This window comes from Pteropus vampyrus, unplaced genomic scaffold (assembly GCF_000151845.1).
Source record: "Pteropus vampyrus isolate Shadow unplaced genomic scaffold, Pvam_2.0 Scaffold296, whole genome shotgun sequence".
In the NCBI taxonomy this organism is placed as follows: domain Eukaryota; kingdom Metazoa; phylum Chordata; class Mammalia; order Chiroptera; family Pteropodidae; genus Pteropus; species Pteropus vampyrus.
The window spans coordinates 77,434-98,223 of NW_011889077.1; the positions used below are offsets into that span (position 1 = coordinate 77,434).

The 20,790-nt window shown below is 55.6% G+C and overlaps 1 long non-coding RNA gene across 1 annotated transcript; it reads right to left on the reverse strand.

Annotated features, from left to right (window-relative positions):
* Positions 1-16,002: 16,002 nt before the first annotated feature.
* LOC111729991 lies at positions 16,003-18,136 on the reverse strand. The gene is made up of 3 exons (XR_002776501.1): positions 17,263-18,136; positions 16,901-17,030; positions 16,003-16,349 (listed from the first exon to the last, which is right to left on the reverse strand). It is a non-coding gene; the product is annotated as an uncharacterized LOC111729991 (long non-coding RNA).
* Positions 18,137-20,790: the final 2,654 nt, after the last annotated feature.

The following is a 20,790-nucleotide window of genomic DNA, read 5'->3' on the forward strand; positions in this document are numbered from 1 at the left end:
AGCACGCGTGGAAATGCAGCAGTTTTGAAGACCAGATTACCCAGCTCAAGGTCGTGATTCTATTCAGAACAGAAGGAGTTTAATAAGGAAAAATACGGTTCTTGAACACAGGCGCTGAGAGCAGAGGAGCGGGGAATGGCTGAGCAACGCCTTTGGCCGTTGGGTGATTTACTAGAACTCAATGGTGTCAACCCTAAGAATAGTTATTTTACCAGCAAAGATGGGTTTATTAAAGAATAACAGGGGATTTGCAACTTGGGACACGCAAACTATGAACCATAGACCTGTCGTGAGAAGAAAGAAGGGGAGCAAAGTTTTATAGAGAAAAAGGGAGCGAGTTGGGAGGAGAGGCCTTTGCAGGAGAGCGAGAGTTTAGGATGGCGGTGGCTTCTCACTGGCTGAGTGTGGTGGTCTCTCATTGGCTGGGCTGTTGCTGGGCCAGGAGAAAACCTTCCTCCTGCCTGAGTAGTGAAGTAGGCTTCCTGTCCGGGAGGACAAGGTAGCTTCTTCCTGCGGTGGGTGGTCTGAGTGTGGGCTTCCCCTACAGGGCTTCGCCTCCAGATTTTAAGGAGGTTTTTAAATTCATTTTCACAGCAGGCAGAGAGAGTGGTCAGGGCCTGGCAAGCCTAGGGCCAGGGCAGGGCCAGTGGGTGTAGAGGCTAGACTCCAAGGTCAAGTCCAGCTGCTCCCCCTTCTGGCTGTGGGGCCAGAGGTGTCACTCCGGACCTCGCGTGTAAGATGGGAAGGGAAAGGCACACAGATTGCGAGCCGAGTGCATGCCTGGTACGTCCCATGTGACAGCAGTGCACATGGCAGGAGCTCAGTGATCAGCATGAATTAACCACAGGCGAAAGTCCTGCAGCAGCCAGCCACACGCGTCAGGTTGCTGTCTGACGCAAGGAAACACCTGCCTTTGGGGCCAGCCAGCGAACAAGCAAGCCCATCGCCCTGCCCGAGGGCCCAGTGCCAGGTACAGTGACCAAGGGCCACTGGTTGACAGCTAAGTAAAAATCAAGCTTCCTGGGACACCCTCTGAGGACTCATCCTGAATGAGGGAAGCATAAGGACATTTATCTATTTCTGTGTAACACACACCCCAACACTAAGTGGCTTAAAGCAGTCATTTGCTCAGATCCTGCAGGTCTGCAGCTGGGGTGGCTCCGCTCTGCCTCATGGGGTGTGGACTGGGCCCTTGCACGTGGGCCGTGTGTCACCCGCCGTCAGCAGGCTGGCGGGACCGCTGCTCATGGTGATGGGGCTCCAGCCTTGGCACTACGTTCACTAAGGTCCCATTGGCCAAAGCAAGTCATGAGCCAAGCCCCAGGTTTGTGAGAGGGGACCACGCAGGGACTTGGCAGAGGGATGCGCGGCTCACAGGAGGCCATCGCTGTGGCCACCTTCCTCAGGCCTTCATTTAATGTCGTTGACCCTGGTGACTGCCCGTCAGTTGGAACTGGAGCTGTGACTCTCGTCCCCTCCCTCAGCAGCAATGGAGAGAGCAGGTGCCTGTGTCCAAGCCCCTCGGGCTGCTCTGGGGACAGGCGAGGAGCTGGGGTGGCCCCTTGCCGTTATACCACCTCAGACACCGTCACCTCCAGAGACAGACTTATTGTGGCCTTCCCTCCAGCTTGGAAGAATGGCACACAGAACACGCCTCTTTATGCCGATGGTGGGGGAACACGGCCCAGACGTGGGGCGTTCCCAGGGGTGTGAGCAGCACGCCCACGCGGGGACCCGAGAGGTCAAGTGCTTCGGTGAGGGATCCTGCCACCTCCTGAGGAAAGCCCATCTGCCCCTTGTCCACCATCAGTGTTGACACCTGGGTGCCTGGGATGGGCGTCCCACAGAGATGCTGGCAGCTGTGACCACACACCGGCTATTAACCAGGCCTTCTGCGCCAAGGGCAGCATCCAGGCCTGAACCCTTGCCCCACCCCCGGGCACCCCTTCTGTTTGCCCCACTCACACGGGTCTTGAAAATAAAACACCATCTTGTGTCCAGGAAAACAAGTGTGATGCCGCACCGCTCACCCGCAGGACCCCAGCTGGCCCTCTGTCTGCCCGTGATGTGCCATGAGGTTTTACAAAGGCGCGTGAAACCTCAGTGCCGGAAGCGCTGTCTGCACAGCGCAGAAGGTGCCTCGGCCGCTGGTACGTGGCCACGTAGCTGTGGGCCACAAGCAGAATTAAAAGTTACTCTGGGCACGGCAAACACCTGTGGGACAGGGTGGTACGCGAGGACTTGTCATAGCCCGCCACAGACACCGGAGACAGGGAAACGGCGCCTCAGACTGCGGCCCGGAGCAGAGTGGATCGCATCGGAACCTCCGGGAGGGGAGGGCTCTGCCTTTACCACCCCGGCTTCCAGGCAGCCTCTGGGCCACAGGGAACGTTCGGGGTTCACAGCTATAGAATCTACTCTTCTGTCCAGCTCCCTGGCAGGGCGTCCGGGCACGGGGTGAGCCACTGTCACAGCCTGGCTTTCTGGCCCTTCATTCTAGGCCCTCCGGCGACCACCCCTCTGTTGTCACAGGGTGACAGGTGTGATCCTGTTACCGCCTCCGAGTGGCGAGCACGTCCCTGCCCTGTGCTGCTGCGACCACTCAGGTCACAGTGACCGTCACTCGGGCCGAGTGTGGCGTCCGGTCATTTCATCGCAAGGACAGCCTTTTCTTGTTATTTGGTCGCCCATTTCACTGCAGACCCTGAGCACAACCAAAAAACGTGCATCGCCTTATTTAATTCTGTCCCACCCGTTTGGAACAGGACACTCACAGGTACTTTTAGATTGCAGTCTAAAAGTAGGTTATTGGTTTCTTGGTTTTTAAAAGACTTGGGAAGATAAAACTGCTAATGAGAAGTAACCAATATACTGAGATGCATTTATTTGAGATGTAAGATATTCTGTCCCATTTAAAAAAAAAAAAACACGTGAGACTGGAGTGACAAAAACAAGGTGGTACCAAGCCCTTCAGTCAGCTCTTTCTGGGGACAGACAGCTTGCATGGAGTCTGCCCAGCTCAGGACGTACCTCCCCCTGGGGACCCTTTGGCCCACAGTGAACCCCCGGTCACAGGACGGCCCAGGAAGAACCTTGTTTGTGCTCTGGGATGCGCACACACCACCAGGACCCGGGAGCGGCTGACCCAGTGTGACCTCACCAGGAACATGGAGATGGCACTGAGCCACTCCTGAGTCCCGTGTGCCTAGAACTGAGCTGTTGAGACCCAGCGGTTCAGATGGTCCTCTCCACGTGTCACGTGCCCCTCCCCGGGGAAGTCAGCCCAAAGCGAGGGTCACGGGGGACAGGCAGAGGCTGGGACCTGAGACAGCACCCTGGACGCAGATGAAGAAGGTGACCGGTGGCTGCCGAGGTGTCCACGGTCTAGCGGTGACATGGGCAGGGGGCGCCGGCCGCGCCAGGGCAGGAGCCGGGCGGAAGGGTCAGATGGGTTCGGACCCGCACCGTGGCAACGTGGCCATGAGTCGTCTGGCCCTGGCGCCTGTCCTCTGCCCCCGCGAGGAGAACGTACCACCTCACCAGTGGCCCGCGCTGGGTGGCAGAGAACGGGCTGCCGCGGCGGAGCGCCGGGAGCCGCAGCTCACTGATGGGGCCCCTGGAGCTCCTACCCCGCCCCCCGGAACCACCGCAGAATGGGGCGGGCTGCGGGGCCAGAGCGGAGCGCGAAGGCCGGAGGTGGGCGCACCGAGGCCGGTGGCCGGTTTCCGTGCAGTCCGCAAGGCCAGGACGAGTGTCGCACTGGGTAACAGGAAGAATATGCAAGCGACGTAGGTGGCCATGAAGCCTAGTACTGACCATCTGGCCGTTTACAGAGAAGGCGCGCCTGCCGCAGCTGTAAGCCCAGTGGGACCCACCCTCACAGTAGTACCCGGATGTCGGGGGAGGGACAGAAAGACAAGCCCAACTGGGGCCCTCAATACGGGGCAGGGGGCGGGGGCTCGTCCCGCCTCCCCGGTGTCTGCTCCAAGCAGATGCACGTGCCAGGTGTTGCAGGTGCCAGGTGATGCACGCGCCCAGGTGAGTAGCTCAGGTGGCAGCACGGAAGAGGGAAGAGCTACGGGGAAGCGGACTCGATTAGACTTGGCGACAGACTGGGTGGGGGTGTGGTGAGGGAGGGTCAGGGACCACCTGCGTGGGTCCTGGCTGCGCGTGCTGGAGGTGACTGTGCTATCTGACGAGGCGGGTGACAGCTGGCTGGGGAGAAGCCAGAGATGCTCCTGGCTGCGCTGGGTTTGCGCGGCCCATCGGAAGCCCAGGTGGCTGTGTTGGGAAGACAGCGGGGTGTGAGAGACTGGTGTCCTGGGAAGGGAACGATGGTGGGGACTCACGCTTGGGAGCCATGAGGATGGAAGTGGTCGCCCGGGGAGAGAAGAGAGAGAAGAGAGGAGAACCTGGGCCGGGACCCGAAGAACGTCAACCATTAAAGCGGGGTGCGGGGTGCGGGGTGCAGGAGCGGAGGGGCCTGGGAGACCAGGCAGTGTGAGGGAGCCTAGAGAAAAGAGCGGCTCGAGAAGAAAAGACAGGTAAGTAAAAAGAGAGTCCGAATGAAGTGAGGACAGAACACCCACTGCGTGTGGCGACACAGAGGTCACGCGACTGAAAAATACAGTGGTGTGCTGGGGACAGTGTTGACGGAAAGGGGACAGTTGCATCTCACATAATGAAGCTGTTATAACCTCGACTTCCAGACCTAGAAAGAATGAAAGAGAAGGCGTGGACCAACTTCACGGATGAACAGAAGACCTGAATAAATGGCCATAAAACCCCAACGTGCCCCAAACCGAACTCCGGTAATATATAAAATGATAACAAGAACGTATGACCGAGCCGGGTTTCCCAAGACTCTAACTCTGGTTCGACACTTTAAAATCCACAGGTGCGAATCCCTGCGTCAGGAGATCAAGCAGCAGCACCCGTGCGGCCATCTCAACAGACGTGGAAAAGGCTTTTCATAAAACCCAGCACCACTCACGCTGAGAAGAGTGAGCTCTTAGGGAACTGGGAACAGAGGGAGCTTCCTTGACCTGGTCCAAGGTGCCTGCGAGTACTAAAGCAAACATCAGCCCGATGGGGAGACAAACGTAGGAACATTTCTTTTAAATCAGAAACGAAACGAGGACACTTACTCTCTGGGCTCCCGTTAGAGCCTAAACAACAACACGACACCACAGTGGAATAAAATGTGTAAAGGTTGGAAAGGAAAAGAGAAAGATTCACGGGCGATGTGATTGCATGTGCAGAAAATTAAAAATGATCTACGGCTAAATTTTTAGATTTAATTAACAAGGTTACTGAGTATAAAATCAACACACACACACATTGATTTTTAAACATCAGCAACAGACAAAATGTAATTTAGAAAAATGATCCTGTTTACAATTGCAACGAAATTATGAGTTAAAAATAAGTCTAACAAGTGTTATGATCTTTAAGGAGAAAAAAATTTTTTAAAATTCTTGATAGAGCAAGTGAATGTAGAGACACACCATTTTAAAAAGTAAGACAATGTCAGTGTCATAAAGATGTCACCTCCTCCCCAAAATACCTATGAAGGCAATGGGATTCCGATAAATATTCCAACAGGGATGTTTATGCAACTTGGCTGACTAACACATGTGACAGGAAGGCAGAGGACCGAGAGGGGCCGAGACATCCCTAAAGAGAGAGAAGGAGGTGGGGACTTGCACCAGCAGGTGTCAAAACCTACTTTAAATCACAGTAACTTTACCAGCCAAAGAGGGACAGATTGACCCATGAGACCAACAGGAAGAGAAGCAGACCCACACATGTTTTCACACATGACAGGCGAGGTACTGCAGGTCGGAGGGAAACGAATGGCTTCAGTAAGTGATGCCAGACATTTGTCCGTGTGCGGGGAACGGAATTGGGTACATACCTTACACCCCACACAAGGCTCAGTCCAGATGAATTAAGAAAAACAGAACTTTTAAACTTTTAAAATATAGGCAAATATCTCCATGACCTTGGGGAAGGCAGATTTCTTAGGGTACGACAAGTGCTAACCATGAAAGGTAAGACTGATGAATGTCTGTTCGTCAGAAGATGCAAGAACAGAGAGGAAGAAGATGTTTGCAACACATACCGCTGTTGGAGGATTTGTATCTAGAGTATTTGTAAAGAACTGCAAATAAGAAAAACAAACGACTTAATAAAAAAAATGGACAAAAGACAGGAACAGCAGAGGCACACACGTGGCCCAGAAGCACACGATAAGGCATTCAGCCTCACGAACAGGGACGTGCAGGCTGGGATCCCAATACACCCCCGTACCGGCAAACATTTGAAAGACTGACAATATCGAGTGTGGGAGAGGATGCGGGGCACCAGGATTCCTGAACGTCGCTAATGGGAGCACAATTTGCCCCCACTTTGGAAAACAGTTGTCTCACAAAATCGAGTATTCTCAGCCCACAGCCACTGGTCTCCCTCCCAGGAACCCGTGCACGTGTGCTCGGGAGGGCGCGTGGACGGCCGTGTTCACGCTATCCGACTGCCCCGCACAAGATGAAATGCCTCGGGGCGAACCCAAACCCCGACCCGTCCACACGTGCACGTTGTGAGGCGGGGACGTTCGGCAACTCGGCTACAGCGACACCCGACGGGGATCTTGGAACTAAAATGTCGACTGAAACACAGGCCACTTTGCAGAGCCTAAAAACAAGGCAGACGGAGCATGAGGGGGCTTCGGCACAGATACAGCATACGTATATATTATGATGTCTGCATGTGTAATTTATTGTGCGCACACACGCAGGTGTGCACGCACACGTACACACACACCTGCACACAGCCAGGGAGTGATGGGCACAGAGTTTCAGGCGGCGATTGCCTGCAGCGGGAATGGGTCAGGGGAGAGCCTGCAGATGGAGGTTGCCGAAAACAGCCCCAGCCCTGGCCCGTGGCGAGGATGGGGAAGGCACGTAGGATACTTTATAAGTTACGTCCGTTTGCACGCAACCTTTTGGTAAATCAAATAGCATATTAAGTATGTTTTAAAGTGAAAATTTTGAAAGCAGAGGAGGACAGGCAAGACGGGACTCGGGCGGGGAGGGGCGAGGATGGTCTTGGCACAGGGACTCACAGCCGGCGTGCCTGGGGAGAATGACAGGCCACTTTGGGAGACGATTTGGAATCGTGACGCAAACACATGCACGTCCCCTAAGAATCTGCTGCCCCGGAGAAGCTCGCCCACGTTACCGGGAGGTGCGTGGCTGTGTATTTGTAGGATCACAGCCCTGACAATCGCGGCGTACTGTGCACAGACGTGGGCGTGCGTGGGGGTCTCATGGGACGGCGTGCGGGGGGCAGTCAGCAAGGAAACGGGTTCTCCGTGGTGACACCGGGGTAATAAGGCCACATGTGCTTGTGAAGATTAAATAGGATCAGCGTGAGGGATTAGCATTGCCAAACGCCCCACGGGTTTTGTGAGAAAAGAAGGGTGTAAATAAATACAGACACTTAACAAATTAGCAGCTTCTACAACTTCGCTTGAGCAGCAGATTTTTTTTTAGAATCAGACGCAAAGCAGAATAGGTGCTGTAACGCACGGTGCAAAGCTCAGGGACCTCAGGGACCAGCCCCATCCACGACCTTCCCTCCTGTGCTGTGTTGCCTCTGACGGGTCAGCTGAGCATCCTGGACCATGGGGACACAGTCAGAGCCGCCACCGCCGGCGGGCTCCCGGCCTGGGCTCCGCCAGCCATGGGAAGAACTGAGAAGCAGTTCGAAGCTTTACTCCGGCGACCAGAGAATGCCAGCGTGGTGGCTGCCCCACTCCTCGACCCCAGGAGCGCGCTCTGTCCAGCCCCGGGGTCTACTGTTCACCCTTTCTGTCGTAACTTAATTAAGCCGTGTCCCTTTGTTCCCGTGACTAAGAGGGAGTCGGCCGGCCAGCAGGAAGAGGGATGCCCCAGCAAGCGTCTTTGGCCTGCCATCATTCGATAAATGAAGCGAGTTTTCCTCCAAGTGTGGCCTCCAGACTAGCTATGTGACAGTCACCTGGGCTGCTCCTCACAGAGGCAGCCCTGGGCCCCCAGGCCAACCATGTCAGGCCCTGCAGGAGGACCCGGGAGCCCGTTTCCAACAGGACCCCGGGTGGGCTGAGCGTCACTGAGCAGACGTGTTGTTTGCTGTCTGGAGCTGATGCCCAAAGCCCTGTGCCCACCCCCTTCTCTTCCTCAAAGACCCAGACAGACTGCAGAGCTCTGGGACTCCGTCTACTTTGGTGGCAGCACTCCCTGGAGAGGTGGCGCCCCTCGGTCCCAGGTGCCTCTGAGGCATGTATGGCCCGCGCTTCCTACGGGTCCCGTGATCCTCCCGCACTCTTCCTGGAACCCCTCTCTGCTCTGCCCCTTCCCCACAGTATCTCTGCAGGCGCCGTGCCCAGGGACAAGCCGCGGGAGGCTCGGGAGAGTGTGGGAGAAGCCCTGGCCTGTGTCCTCCCAGCCGGACAAGGCCTGCGGGGGGTGGGGAGTTCACGGCCACACTTTCTATCCCAAGTGTGGAGGCGGCATGGTCAGAATGAGGACAGGCCACTCGTCAGGTGAGCCTCTCTGGGCCTCAACGTCCCCGTCAGAGAGGTCGCCTGTAAATCGCATGTCAGCAAAGTATACAGGCCATACCGTGACATAACCAGTACGTGCAACGAAGTGTCAGCTCGACACCCGCAGTATAACTCCAGCAGTCGGGGGCAAGTCCTGGTCTCCGCCTGCAGTGCTGTCTGGCCAGAGGGAGACCGGTCCCCACGCGGGCTGTGGCGCCCAGGGTTCTAGGACAACTTAGGGACCTAATGGCAAACGCGAGTGCCCCTGTCCAGCGCCAGCCACCACGGGGGCGTGTGGCCGAGGAGCTACACGGTAATTCAGCAAGTCTCCTTCCGAGGGAACATTCGAGTGACAAAAAAGTCTCGGGAAAGGATGTTGTGTTTGTCATTGTCCCATGGGGGGGCTGGGGAGAGCACATCCTTGAGGGCACAGGGCCACCACGCCCTGCATGGACCCACGCCAGGCGCGTCAGAGCAGCCACTGTGGGGGGGCCCAGGGCCTGGGGAGGGCTGGGTGGGGTGGCCGAGCTGCAGGCCTGAGCAGGTCCCAGACTCCGTGCTGCCTCGGGTCCAGGACCTCAGGGAAATGCAGGCACACATTCCAGAAAGATGACAGCACCGTGGCCTACGTGGGTCCGTTTGAATGGCCGAGGTCCACAAGCCCAGCTAGTTTTGCTTTCCAGAACTCCATTTCTATTTTTGGTAGAATATAAAAGCTTTGACTATTTCCCAAAATGGAAAAGCACATGTTTTTCCTGACAGTCTTATCATATCTGGTTGCCCACTAAGTGCGCCCGCTGGGTCTGTGGGCGCCGGCGAGCCCCGTTCCGGTTCCGGGCGCGCCCCCTCCCCGTCCCCGAGCGGGGCTGCTGAGCGCACGCGCACAGACGCTTCCCGGGCTTTATTTCGGTTTTTCACGCTCCCTGTTTAACACACACACCCACAGGGGGGTGTGGAGGGGGCAGCAGGCGTGCCCAGGCCTCGGGTCCAACTGCCCCCCCGAAGAGGAGCAGGGCGGGGGCGGGGAGGCAGCCCCGGCTCCTCGCACTACGCACAAGGAGGGTGTGGTGAGCATGGCTCGGGCTGTGGAAGGAGATGGGGGGGCGGGGGTAACTGGTTGTTTCCGGAAACTGTCAGTCCCCGTCATGCCCCTAAGTGTGAGCCAACGTGCCTGGCCTCGCTCACTCCCACTAGCGTGTCAACCTCCAACCGCAATCAACCGCAACCAGTTGATTGACAGGAGGGTTTCAGCTTAATTATTCAAAATGTTTCTGGAAAGGAACAAACTTCTTAACACACTTGGTAAAACAGCAGTTACCCTACATCCCCCTCCCAAAGGAGCCTGCAGCAAGTTCGCCAGCAAAGCCAGCGCCCGCGCCCGCCAGGCCCCGCCCCGGCCCCAGACCCTCCCATGTCAAGTACTGAGCCACTGCCCTGCCCGGCGGTACACACGGGAAAGCGGGAGGACCGCGCGGCAGCACCGCAGGGTGACTTGAGACAGACGCACACCCTCTGCAGCCAGAGCCCCCTTCACACCAGAGCAAGCACCTCGCCTCCAGAAAGTCCCTTTCAGACAAACCCACAAGAAGCCGTTCTCGAGATTTCTGACCGGCGGCGGGACCACTTCGGGACCCCATTCTGTCCCATCGATCCGGGTCATCACTGCCGCCACTCTGCCCTGCTTCGCCAATGGAGCCGCTGCCAGTGCCCGGGAGGTCGGGGCCGCCAGGCTCCGGGGCGCGCCTCGTGTCTCCATTTCGCTTTTAGAATCAGCGCCGCGACTTCTACACAAAACGCCAGCTGGGCTCTCCGGCGAGGACTGTGTCGATCAGGAGGTCCCGTCGGGGAGAACGGATGCTCGGATGCTCGGGGCGCTCGGCGCTGCGCCCTCTGCCCGCGGCCGTGGCAGGGCCCTCCGCCGATGTAGTGGCTTTCGTTTCTCTCTGCGGCGTTTTTTTGGCGTTTTCAGCATACAGGTCCTGCATATCCTTTTGTACAGTTCATTCCCACGCATTTGATGTTTTTTTGCTGCTGCTGTGAAAGGTGTTTTTAGATTTAAATTTCCCGTTGTTTCCTGCTATCATATAGAAATGCAATTGACTTTGCATGCTGACTTTGTGTCTGGCCTGGCTATGTTCACTTACTAACTGCAGTACTTTTTGTAGATTCTTCAGGATTTTCTACAGCCACCACCATGTTGTTTATGAAAAGACAGATTTCCTTCCACCCCTTCCATCTGTGTGCCTTCTATTTTTTTTTTCTTGCCTTATTGCACTAGCCCGGACTGGGATACAGTGTTGCAAAGAGCGCTCCCTGTGCCCATATGACTGAGCTAATAGGATGGCGGAGCAGATGGTGCAGAGGTCCCAGGAAACCGTAAAAGGAAGGACAATTCAGGATTTTCCTTTTGGGGCCTGGCTGCTTTCTCGATTTTCATTAAAGAGCAGACCTGGAAGGGTGTCGCATACTAGTATAAGACATGAGAGGCAGGCCGGCTGCGTCATACGCAGGCCTCATGAAAAATAAAAACGTGGGCACCTTGTCCAAACGGCAGGACAAAAAGCCCTTTCCTTTCCTGCAAAGTCCGTGTCTATGCTTCTCTCTCGCGTCCTCTCTCTCCTCTCCTGGTCATGGTGTTGTCAGTCTGTCTGTTTGTTGTTTAGTGTCATGTTCCCTGGGGCATGGGATACTTGCAGGGTAAATATAGACCCTCAGGGCACAGAAGGACCCACCGTACACCCATCCTCACCCCTTCCAGGATTTTTTGGTTCGTTTATTGCTTTGTCTGTTGTAACTTTTGCAATCGTTTGACCCCTTACGATGGGCACGCATCCCTCCTATAGAGAACAGCAGGGTCCTTCTAAATAAGGATTTGAAAAAGAAGGAGCCGGGCACTCAGATGGCCTGGGGGGGAGGGGCCGACATAAGTGGCAGTCTGCAAATGGGTGCATTAATATTGCCTAAAAATATCTCTAATTTGCATCTCTGACAAGCAAATGTTTTATGGGAAAACCATTTTTATTTCAGGATTTGGGGCAGCTGACGGCCCCCCTCTGCCAAGACCGCCGTTGGTCCTGCACTTCCTTTCATTCTCCTGCCGCTCGAGTCTGTCCTTCCAGGAATAGCAGAAATCAAAGGTGCAGGAAGAGAGATAAACGTCAGCGAGCAGGGGCGGCCTCTGCCCCAGAGGTCGGCTTCTGGGCTTTCTCTTCCTTTTCTCGACAAAGGAATGGCTCTTTGTTTTGTTTTTTTCTCGGGGATAATTTGAGAGCCTGGTTATTTAAGAGCCGGCGTCGGATGACTGCAGTCGGGACCGGAGAGGTGCGTCTCTGCGGGTGGGAGCGGGGGCGCCCCGTGTCGCTGTGTGCGGCGGGGGCTTTTCGCGCCTGGCTCTGCTGGTCCTGCTCACGCCACTCGGCAGCAAAGTCTAAAAATACCCTCCGCATCACGGTGGCTGTCGTTCAATGAGACCAACGCCGCCCTTGGGTTGACGGCATCTGGTTAAGGAAGGGCGGGCACCGACACCGCCACGGGCCTGGTGGCTGCTGGGCCGCAGCCCAGGACACCGGACACGCCCCCGCGGCGTGGCAGCGGCTGCTCCTGTCCTGCAGCCGAACCGGAAGTCAGAGCCCCCTGCCCTCCCTCTGCTCCCGGAGTCTCCTCCGAGGGTCCCAGCCCGGCAGCGGCGTCCTCTCCAGAGGCTCGGGCGCTGCTACGCCGGCGCCGGCGGCCCCTACGCCGCGCCTTCCCCGCGTCTCCCGGGACCTGGGACACCCGTGTTGTCGAGAAGGACACTCTGGGGAAGTCCTGACAGCTGCACTTTCCTGTGCGACCTGAGGGCCGAGTGGACTCCCGGGACTACCTGGGCTTCGTGCCCACACTTCGACCCACAGAAGGGCTGTGGACGAAGAAGGGGCGTGGCCTCCCCTCACACACTGCTGTTCCCGTCGCCCTGGCGACAACCCCTTTAGTACCGCCCTTCCTCCCAGCCCTCAGTCCACCCATTCCTGCCCTGGAACCCAAGGTTGCTGGCCCCCCAGGAGGCTCTGCTCACCTGCGGCCCCTGGCCTCACCTGCTCCCGGGAGGGGAGGGCCATGCAGAGTGGACATGCGGTGGGGCGCAAGTCAGGAGGGTGGCTTCCAGGGTCTCCCCGTGGCGGGAACCCAGCTGAGGACCACCCCAACTCCGAAGACTCAGAGGCTGGCTCTCACTATCGGCCTCCCGCCAGGCGGGGAGGGCCTGCCCCGTGGCCGCTCTCTGGGCTTCCAGGCGCCAGGCTAGAAGCTGCCACCCGTGCAGGGGCGTGATGGTTAACCTTATGTGTCAACTTCACCGGGCCGCAGGGGGCCCCACATTTGGTTCAGCATCACTCGGGGTATGTCTGTGAAGGATGCGAACATTCACAAGGGAGGACGGAGTGAGCAGACGCCCCTCCCTGTGGGTGGCCTCGCCCAATTAGATGAGGTCCCAAGAGCCGAAAAGACCGCCTCCCCCCACCAGGGCCCCAGTTCGCAGGGACTCCAGGGCCCGTCCATTCCCTGCCTTCCGCGGCGCCAGACCCGCAGCTCTCCCGGGTCTCGGACTGACTCAGCCTGCAGGTCCTGACGCGCCGGCCTCAAGGCTCGTGCGCCAAGGCCTCGCGCGCTCTCTCCGTGCGCACACGTCTCTGTCGCTGCGTGTCTCCGGGAGCCCGGAGCGATACGGGCGTGCCGTCTCGGAGATCCAGGGGGAGGTGTGGGCTGCAAATGTGGGTGCGGGTCTATCGCCCGGGCAGGCGAGGCCGCACGGGAGCGGCCGCAGGCGAATGAGGGGCAGCAGGGCGCCGTGCTGGGCGCGCGTGGCCTGCGTGGGCGACGCGCACAGACGCCTCCTCCGTCATCTCCAGGGCGTCCTGCCACCTACAGCAGGTCGGAGCTCCCAGGGACTTTTCGCCACGTCTGTGTTGGCCAGAGCGCGCTCGTGCGCAACCTAATGGCGTGGGAACTGCTCCCGCCAGCTCTGCGTGAGCTGAGCTCATCGCTTGAATATGACAAATCGAGCAACAGCCTACAGCCTAACAAGCCCGGTCGATGGGCGGCGGCCGCGTTCAGGCTCCTGGGCCGACGCCCGGCGGCCCCAGGCTCTCGTCTGTTACCTTCGGCGCGGGGCCAACTGGGCGTCCGGGGGATGCTTCTGTGTTTCACGGACAGTCTCTTCAGGCCTCTAGTTTTCCTTCCAGGCTCCCACTTCCTGGGGACACCATCTTCACTGACCATTTCCCTCTGCGAGGCAGCTAGTCCCGGGGCCCACGCCCCCGCAGCAGAACCCCTCCCCCACCCACAGCCCAGGTCCAGCGTCAAAGTGTAAACCTCAGTTTTACAATTAGGCTCCAGGTGTGTCCAGTGCAGCCTATTCGGATCCGATGACTTGGAGAAATTTTAAGAAGAGCTTATAAAATATTAATTTGTGATCGTGTTCAATGAAACAACCATACGTCTTCATAAAATTAAGATCAGACTCTACAACTATAACGATTCTATAGTGCCTGCCAGGTGCCAGGTGAAATAGGAGCACGTGCTTCACGTGTGTTTGCCTGTCTGACCCTCAAGACAACCATGAGATTGGTACGATGACAGTTCCCACCCAGGGAGAGGAGATTGTGGTTCTGACAGGTTTGCCTCTCCTGGGGCCCCTTCCAGCACCGCAGCCCCGGCACCAGCTCTGGCCTGCACGGGGCAGCCAGGCACAGGGGTGCTGGTCTCCCACTCATGTGACCCGGGGGATGGAGAATTCATGAAAGTTAGTGCCCACGATCACAGAGCTGAGTGTAAAGGCAAACACACGGACACGCGCGCATAGGACCACACGCACTCTCACCGTAATAACCGAGGGGACAGGCACAAGTCAGAGCGGGAGGGGAATGAAGAGAGTCAAACGAAACACCCACGACAGAAGCACCGAGCAACAAACCGAGCAACAAACGGAGCAACAAACCCGCCCACAAACCCACCAACAAACCCGCCAACAAACTGACCAACAAACCCGCCAACAAACCGGCCAACAAACCGGCCAACAAACCGGCCAACAAACCCGCCAACAAACCGACCAGTGACGGACGGGGGAGAGATGTTGGAACGCACGCCGCAAACAAAGGGTTAACATCTTGCTGTTTAAAGAACCTTTTACATGTCAATTAGGAAAAGACAAACTATAAAAAACAGGGAAAAGGCTACGGGCAATTCAAGAGAAGAGCAGCGAATTGTCAATTAGCACGAAAATCGATCAACACTGTTACGCAGCTGGAAACCTGAAGGAGCAACAACAGCCAGTTCGTGGAGTAGCAGGCACCGAAAAGGATGCCGTGTGGGGCGGGACTGGAGGGACATTGAAGCTTTTGTCACTTGCTTTTGTGAGATACTTTGATCTCACTTACCAGAAACCTTAAAAATGGGTCCAACTTCTTAGGATTTATCCTGAGGCTGTCCTAAGAGCTACACCCCAGAAAGACGTGCACGCCAGTGTTTTCACGGCACTTACGAAAGCTCTAATCTGAGCAATCGACGCGGTCAGCGACGAAGGGTCCGTCGGCGGATCGCGTTTACTCAAACAGCGTCCGTCTACGCGACTCCTCGACGGACCCCGCAGCCCGCCCTCACGGCCTGGGAGACTGCCGGCACTGTGAGAGCGTGTGCGGCAGGTCACGTGTGGCACACGCACGGACACTGCGCATCGTTCCCCGTGTTCACGTAGATGCAGGTAAAGGCACTCTTCTGTGTGCGTGTCTTTTTCTTCTTTCTGTCTATTAATTTGATTCTTCTGCAATGAACACGTGTCGCTCGTGCGGCAGACGTGGCGGTGTGGACGCCACAGCCCACGCATTAGGTGTCAGGCCTCTCAGCAGCCGGCCCGCTGCAGCCTGGCTCCCGCCCGGGCTCCTGCTCGGAGCGGAGCTGAGTGGAGCCTTCTGGAAGGAAAGGCCTTCCAAACTCCCTTTGCTGGGCGTCTGCAGTTAATTAAAGGCTCGCCTCCAAGATCTTCCGTCTGGAGTCTGGGCTGGTCGCTCGGACACAGACTCTCTGGGGATGGAATGGCCTAGAAGTGCAGCAGGGTCAGACGGGTGTGGTGGGGGGGGCGCTGGCACGGGGTGGGCAGGGAGCGGCCACAGCTGCCGCCACACTACAGTAACGACATGGTGTTGGGGACGCAGCCTGGGTATCTGGGAGCGACGCGTCTGAATAGTTCCAGGGACAGTGGAAGCCAGTGCCATGAGCTGAACAGAAACCCCAAGACCTCAGGGAAAGGCGTGAAGGGCACTCTTACAGTGGCCGGGCGTGTGGCTCACTGCTGTGACAGAGTCGCAAGTGTCCATTGGCTCGAACGCAAGACAAGTGTGTTTATTGTGCATGTAAAGCTGAAAGAGGTTCTAGCTGATGGCACGCAGGGTCGGGGTGCTGGGGAGCCTGAGTAGGACAGAGGCCCCTCCCCTGCTCAGCCATCCGGGGACCCGGCCGCCACCTTCCACGAGAGATTTCCCAGGTCCCCCGGCTGCCTCCTTCTAGCCTGCTGTGAGGGACAGAGCAGGAGGTGAGGGCTTCGGGAAGCATCGCTCCTCTCCGAGGTCTGTTGACTGGAACTTGGTCCTAGCCCGTTGCCCACAGGAGGCCGGGAGGTGTCATCGGAGGGCGGACTGGGAAGGGTGACAGGGTCTGTGAGACAATGTGCGGCATCTGGTTCATTGATAGTTAATAGATGACTACGCTGACAGTTGAGAAGGTGCAAGGCTTTCTGGAATAAAAATGATTAAGAAAAGTTTACATGTGGCAATGACGTGTAAATTCACGAGAGGCTCCCTCACTAGACAGCGAGTCGCTTTGTCTGCCACTAAAAGCAGGAAGCAAGGGGATTTCTGGACCCGCGAGCCCAGCACTTATGAATTTCTCTTTTCCTTTACATGAGCGAATACAGGTAGTATAGATATTTTATGACCTTACAGAGAAATGTAATGATTTTAGACTCAAAATTATTTATCCATGTGGCTCTTTTCAACCAAAATTAATGTAAATACCATAAAAAACGTTGAACTGAAGATTTTGTTTCTAAAAAGAACTTTTGTGGCAAACGTTGCATAGCTTTGAATGGTTTTTAATTTTTCCAACAAATTTTCCTGTTTTTCTTCCAATGTGTTTTTTCCGTTTTTTTTTTTTGATTTCTGTACAACTTTGTTCTGACCGCACTTGTTTTTCTAAATTCTTTTGTAATCGAATACTGTATTTTCAGTTTGTACCAGAACTGTGTGAAAGTCACCTCGACCAAGAAGTCCCTGGACTAATGCTCACCAGATGGGTTGATGTGTGGCTCTGTCCTCTGCAGGGTGCATCTGAGTCCCACGGGCCCGTCATGAAGCATTCCGACAGAGGACTGTGTGGGGACGAGATGGCGCATCACCTGCCCTATCACCACCAATGTCTAGAAAAGGAGAAGAGACCGTCTCTCTTATCGAAATCGCTTTCAGGTCGAAGGACATCAGATGGCACATCCCGATCAGAAGAAAATACATTTAGCTTGTCAGCATCATCATTACCTTATTAATTGATAACAATTCCCACTCAACATGTTGTTAGCATGGGGAACCCAATAAAAGTAACCTTTTAAACTGCATCTGTGGAGTATGGAATTTTCCTCGCAAATTATTTCTTACCGAAGGGATGTATCATCTGGTGATGGGTTGAATTTCTCTTCACGGTGGAATGCCCGGAGCCCACAGCCAGACGGAATAAGCCGGATCGTGGTTTTACGGTAGCAGGCGGCCAACTCTGCAGTCTGCGGAGTTTTGAAATGTTGAAATGTATTCCTCAGAAAAATCTTAAGTTAACTGTCCAACCTCATGTTGGCCTACAGAACGTAATCTTCGGCAGAGACCTAAAAGCAACTCTAAACTTCTGTTTCATTGTGCTCCTCTGAGAATATAATTATACAATCACAAAATGGAAGTGGCTTTTTTCGTCGGAGCTTCTGGCTACCAGTCTTAACCACCGTAGCCTGGGGGACGGAATGAAAAAGACCAGCAGGAAAGGAACGACACCTGAACATTTCAAGAACAACTTTGGACATATTTGTTTTCCTTTTTACATGTAAAGGATTCATTTTTGCATTTCCTGAGGGTCTATTCTCCTATCTTAAGCACGATGCCCTGGGCGCCAGGCCAGTCGGAGCGGTGGCGGGCTGATGGGGGGTCCCCGCCCTGCCCATCCCCCCATCGCTTGCTTTATCAACTTTAAACAGCATCGTCGAGCCCCCCGCCGGGAAGATGAGGGAATCTCAGCCCTCCGCCTTCCCACCGACTTGCCCCTTTTCACGCCACACGTTGCCAGCGTCATGACGTCCCCACGGTCAGAAGCGTGTCGCCTCACGTCCTTCTGACGTGACCCCTGCCGGTGCTTCGCCCACTGGGACGAGTCCTCGCTCTCTGCTCTCCTCTTTCAAACTTGACTTAAGTGCGCATCGCTCTCTATGCTTCTTTATACAGATAAGACTCAGTTTTATCGCAAAGCAGTTCGGCGAGACTCGGGCTGGGAATCCCCAGCGCTCACGGAGCAGCTTGCAGAGGATCCGACGGCGTCGCGGCATCGAATGGGCCCCCGGAGAGTGACAGTTCCATTCGTTTGCACATCCTATGTCTTTCATTCATAAACTTAAAAGCTTTGTTTCCTAGACGTCTTTCAAGGTAAATCCTAGAGTCCTCATAATTTCTGCTGCTGTTTGAATGCCATCTTTTAACCCGTGGTTCCCAGCTTGTTCCTGTCAAGTGGAGAGAGATGCCACCGCGTTCTGCGACCTGGTCTCGTACCTGGCAACTCGGCTGCGGTCCGTTCGCAGCCCCCGCGGCCATGTGCCTTCTCCTCCAGCTCCCGCTGGACGATGCGCTCGCCGGAAAACAACGACCTTTACTCCCCCTTTCCGATCACTCCGTGCCTCACGGAAGCAGTGACACTGGGCGTCCTTGTTCCCCGCCCCCCCGCCGAAAGGGAAAACGTGTCCTCAGCAGGTGCAGCGCTTACTGCGCATGCGTGGTAGACGCGCTGATCAGCGTCAGGGAGCTTCTTGGTTTACAACAAGTTTTATCATCAAACGCTTTTTCCTACTGAGATGGTAGCGTGACTTGCCCCCTTTAATCGGTTAGTGCCACATCGATGTCATGTTGGTAGATTTTTCTGGCATTGAACCGTCCTTGAATTCCCTCAGCGAACCTCACAGAGGATTCTGGCTTTTGTTTACTTCCCAGACCACTATGATATAAACAGAAACACTTTTTAAAATCCGAACGACATTAAATAAAAGTGAAAACACTAACCGCATTCATTTTTATATATTAACACACGAAGTAGGTTTTTTATTATCAACTCCATCTCGTCTTTTTGAAAAAAAGCCATTTTTGATGGTTGACACTTCAGAATAATAAATGCATCGGTGACTCTGTGAAAATAATGAAAATAAAATTTAAACTAACGTATGTTTAACAATGTTTATAAGAGCATTATACATATTCCATGAACGTGGCGGTTTTACAAGATACCTGTGTTATGGCAAAGCAAGTCGTAATGTTCCCATTTTTAAAACCTAGAGGAGAAAACGAGAGTGAAAACGAAGGGGGGGCGGGCCCCGGTCCAGACAGCAGGACGCCCGACTGGGGGCCTGCGGCGTCTCCGCACCAGCGAGGCTCCTGCCGCGAGCCGTTAGCGGTGGATGAACACACGCCCGGGGCTCAGGTGCACACGTACACACACACGCACACATGCACATGTGTGCCTGTGCGAGCACACATGTACCTGTGAGCGTTGTGTGCATGTGTGTGCATGTGTGTGTGCATACGCATGTGTACCTGTGAGCATTGTGTGCGCACCCAATAGGCACACATGTGCGCACCCAATACACACATGCACACACGTGTGCTCACACGTACAAGGCACACGTGCACAATGCTCACAGGTACACACGCACATGTGCACACACATGCACACACCGCTCACAGGCACACACACAAGGCACACACGTGTGCACAATGCTCACAGGTACATGTGTGCTTGCACAGGTACACATGTGCATACACGCATGCACACGGAGCCAGGTACACATGAACATGTGTGCGCACGCCCACACAGAGACCCACACACACATGTATACACGTGCATGTGAACACATGCGTGTGCAATGCTCACAGGTACACACATGCACACACACACACATGCACACCCCCACACACACAGACCCACGCGTGCGCATGCACTCCTGCACAGCCCCCAGACCCACTAGGGCCTGGACCCCGCAGAGGCCCGGCCACCAACGACGCAGGAGTCAGGACGGGTCACGTTTTACAAGGTCAGACTGGACGTGAGGAGTCCATCAAGAAAACACCAGCTCGTGGACGAAAACGGGCGCCACGTGACACACCCCCTCCTCAGGCCCCAGCGGGGCACCGGGCTCCACCGGGCTCTCCCGGCTGCCCCACTCGGCATTTCTAGGTGACAAGATGTCCCCATGACAGTCCCTCAGGGCCGGTTGGGACAGAGGCCAGCAGCCCGGGCCAGCCCTGCGTCTCAGCCCGCCCAGGGCCTGGTTCCTTTCTCTTACAATGGATTCTGAGGACGGGGATGGGAAGCGTATGAAGGACGATGTGTCCTGTCCCTCCGTCACCCCAGGAGACCGAAGGGGATGCAGAAGTTGCCACGAAACTTCGCCGGCACAAACGGCTCTGACTCCCAACTCTCCGCGGCCAAGTGATTTTTCAGCTACTTATAGTTTTGTTATGCTTTCCTCTTTCTTCCCAGAATCCTCAGGGGGACTCTCACAGAAGACCAGACAAATGAAAAATTTTCAACTTATAAGTCTTGGCTGTTTTTGATTTATCTGTAGGCAAAATGACAAAACCCTTGAAGACGCTTTAAAAGTGCAAGTGAGGAATTCATCACCTTACGTAAATTTAAAAATGAAAGAAAGTGATTCGGCTAAACTCTAAAACGGGAGTTCAGACAGAAAACTCCAGGCTGGAAACAAACATGTATGGTGACTTAAACAAGAGTGACTGCGTGAGGGGCTGTTTCCCCCGATCGCCACCTCCAGCCACAAACGGGGGCACCCGGGCCTGGGTGCCGAGCAGAAGCCACAGGCATACAGCTTCGCCGTGAGCACAGGGGCCTGGGAGGCCCCAGACGCCATCGCTGGCCGCGCG